A 3711-nucleotide genomic window follows, 5' to 3' on the forward strand; every position below is an offset into this window, starting at 1 on the left:
AACAGACCTTTGGAATGGAATTCCTTGGCCCAGAGGAAAGCTGCTGCGAGGGGCAGGGGGCACGGTTCTGGGCAGAACCTTGGGGTTTTTCTCTTCAAAACGAGCCCTTATCAGGGGTGGGCCCGGTGCACCTGGAGCCGGGAGCGGGCCAGGTGAGCTCGCTGCAGACCAGTTCACCCCACAGACCAGGAACCACCAGCAGAGCTGATCACCCCGCCGACTTGTAGCTCGTTATGCAAAGAACCCTGGTCTGATTATGTCAAAGCCCTTGTTAACGTGGTAATGTAGCCTGGTAAATGGCAGCCCCCAAATTTGCCAGCATGGGGTGCAATGGCGACCAGGTGGCAGAGCAGTGCCAACAGGGAGGCAGCTGACCCTGCCACAGTCAGGGCAGCAGAACCCACTGAGCACCTACTGGGTGCAAGCTCTGTCTGACGCCTGGGGTGGCAGTGCCAACGGACAGAACGACGCTGCCTCTCTGTCCCCGTTGACACAGTGGACAACTAAGCGGCTTGGGAAGCCTTCACCAGCGCAGCAGTGTGCTCCGGTTCTGCAGCCTGGCCTAGCCATTGGCTTCACCGCTCCAGGACAGGACCCAACATCCACTCCGCGGCAAGCAGGGCTTCAGTCGCTGGGAGGTGCTGCCCCGGGGACCATTCTGTGGCCCCTCACCGGGCCCGCACTGGCACTGTGTTCACACTGAATACAGGGTCACTGGCCGGTTCTAGGCACTTCCCTGCTCTAATCTGACTTGATTTCCTTTTTTTCCGATCTCAGGACAGCGATGACTAAGAGAGGGAGCCCGGTGGTCTCCCTGTGGCACTAATCATCCCTCATCCCCGGCAGTGACGCTGTGCTCTGGGGGCTGGAATCTGCGCCTGCCGACCAGTGGCGGTTCCGGTCAAACCTGGAGAAGCTAAGTTACAGTTCGTTACCTTTGGCTTTATTTACCAACCTCTGAACAAACATGCTGCCGGGGCTGCCTCCCATGGAGGCCTGGTGTCTGGGACTGGAGTTGAAACAATTCTACAAAGAATGTCCCCCTGGCTAGAAACACAGTGGCACCTGATTAATTCTGAAAGCAAGCACTTAACCTTCAGAAACTTGGTCGGGGTCCACGAAGCCCAGAACAACGGACTCATTCAGCCCGTTCCGCCTGTGTTCACCTGGCGCGGGGGACGTGGGCCGTCTATTCAAAAAGTACTAACGGAGAACCTACTATGGGTCAGGCACACACTGGGCCCAGCGGACCAGCAGGGTCCCTTGTGGAGCGTATGATCTAGTGATAAAAGAGTGGTGAGTGATAGGACTAGTAAGTTCATGGCGCTCAGGAAACAGAGATGGGGCACCACCAATAAAGGCCTCCCTGAGGAGGTGATGTTTGCACTGAGCTATGAGCACACAGAGGGATTCAGGTCAATGGAGCAGAGGGGAGAGGGGAGAGGGGAGGACCAGGGCAAAGGTGAGAGTTGGGACTGGAGGCACATGGCCAGGTTCGCTGGTCTCCAATGCCCCGTTGAGGAACTGCTAATCCTGAAAACCAGGGGGATCCATTCGACGGAGGTGAGATTCACAATTTAAGAAGATCGTTCTGGTTGGAGTATAGGGAGTGGGTGGGAGAAGGCCAAGAGTCGAGGCCTAGAAGCCAGTCTTAGGAGTGAACTGTTCTAATCCAAGTGAGACGTGAGATGAGCTAGATATGTTATAAGGCAGAGCCGAAACAGAACACTGGGATCAAGCGATACAGAAATCTTCCTCCTATAGAAAGGGCCCTTACACTTTATCAAGAGGAATAAAAGTTAGAAAAATGGGCAAAAGACACGAACAAAGAGTTCATAGGAAAAGATGTACAAATGGCCCGTAAGAGTGAAAATATGCTCATCTTCACTTATAAGGGAAACACACACTGAGACCATTGACGCTACACTGAGACCATCTGTCACCTATGAGACTGACAAAAGTTCAAAAGTCTGACAGCACTCGCTTAGGGGAAAGGTGACTGGGGGCGAACAGGTCATTCACACGTGGCTGGTGAGAGTGCACAATGCCGCAACCCCTACGGAGGGGAATTTGACATATTGGACAAAACAGGTGTTTTCCCTTCAGCCTGGCCACTCGCTTCTGGGATTTCACCCTGAAGATACACTCCTGCAAGCATATGCCCAAGGCTGCCCACTGCAGCCCTGTTCGCAATAGCAAAATATTGAAAATAATCTAGATGCCCTTACACAGGACACTGCAGAAAAAAACCAACCTGTCCATGCAGCCTTTTTTATTTTTAATCCTCACCTGAGGATATGTTTGTCTCTTTTTTATTGATTTTTAGAGAGAGAGAAACATTGATTGGTTGCCTCCCATTCACACTCCAGTTGGGGATCGAACCCACAACCTAGGTATGTGACCTGACAGGGAATCCAACCCCCACCCTTTTGGTGTACAGGGCACTGCTCCAACCAACTGAGCACCTGGCCAGGGCCCATGCAGCCATCCTTAGGGATAAGGAAGAGCTCTATGAAGCAATTTCACTTGTTAATGAAAATCAAAATCAAGGTACATAGCGAGCATACGCTATGCTCTCTTTTGTGTACGGAAAAAAGGAAAATGAAAACATAGGTATGTAATTCCTTAATGCTGTGGAAGGAAGGAAGCGGGGAGGGAAGGAGGGTAAAAAGCAGGAGAGAGAGGCAGACAGGTGGAGGATGAACCGAGACTGAAGGAGCGAGCAGGAAGGACGGGGGGCTGTGGATGGGAGTATGCCTCTTTAGATAGTTTTGACTTTCGAACTAGGTAAAGAATTTACATATTTATAAAATAATGGACATAAACCCTCAATCGAACATAAATAGAAACAAGTGAACAATATGTCAAATTTGTAATATAACTTCAAAGGGAAAGAAAGGATGTGTTCTAGGGGGAAAGAGGGCTGCAAAGAAATCCTGAACTTTATTTAGTGGGTTATTGGCAGTAGCATCAATTTTTAAATTATGAAACTGGCCCAGCCGGCGTAGCTGAGCGGTTGAGCATTGATCTATGAGTCAGGAGGTCATGGTTCAATTCCCAGTTAGGGTACGTGCTGGATCACAGGCTCAATCCCCAGTAGGGGACGTGCAGGAGGCAGGCAATCAGTGATTCTCCCTTATCATTGATGGTTCTGTGTGTGCGTGCGTCTCCCTTCCTCTCTTAAAAAAATTATTACTTTTTAATTATGGAACTGTTGTCTGTGTATTGCAGTACGGAAGAAATGTATAAATACAGGGGTGGGCAAAAGTAGGTTTACTGCGCCATGTGACATTCTTTTGAGTTAATAAAAGCTCTGGTAGCCTGCACAGGTTAAAGCAAAGAGAGTAAAAGGTGCCAGAAAGTGAGGAAGTGCTCAAAGGCAGGAGCTGATTTCTCGACCTGCATCAACTTTGGACAATTTGAGCATCAAAAAGAATAATGACCATAAGAAATTATAGCACAATGAATTAAAAAATAAAAAGAATCCATAAGTCCATAGTAATACTCACAAAAGTAATGTAGGAAGAAGGAAAGGCCTTCTTTATAGAGGAATGCCAACTAATAAATATAGGAAAAATAATAGAATTTTAAAAATCAGCATTTTTGATTCCTGATATAATAACAGTTCCAGGCAGAAAGTCATCAATTGATAATCCTAAAGGTGTTTCAGGTCAGGATCTCACAGGGTCTCTGACCCTAATTACCTGGGGA

The sequence above is a fragment of the Myotis davidii genome, unplaced genomic scaffold (genome assembly GCF_000327345.1).
Source record: "Myotis davidii unplaced genomic scaffold, ASM32734v1 scaffold638, whole genome shotgun sequence".
Taxonomy (NCBI): Eukaryota; Metazoa; Chordata; class Mammalia; order Chiroptera; family Vespertilionidae; genus Myotis; species Myotis davidii.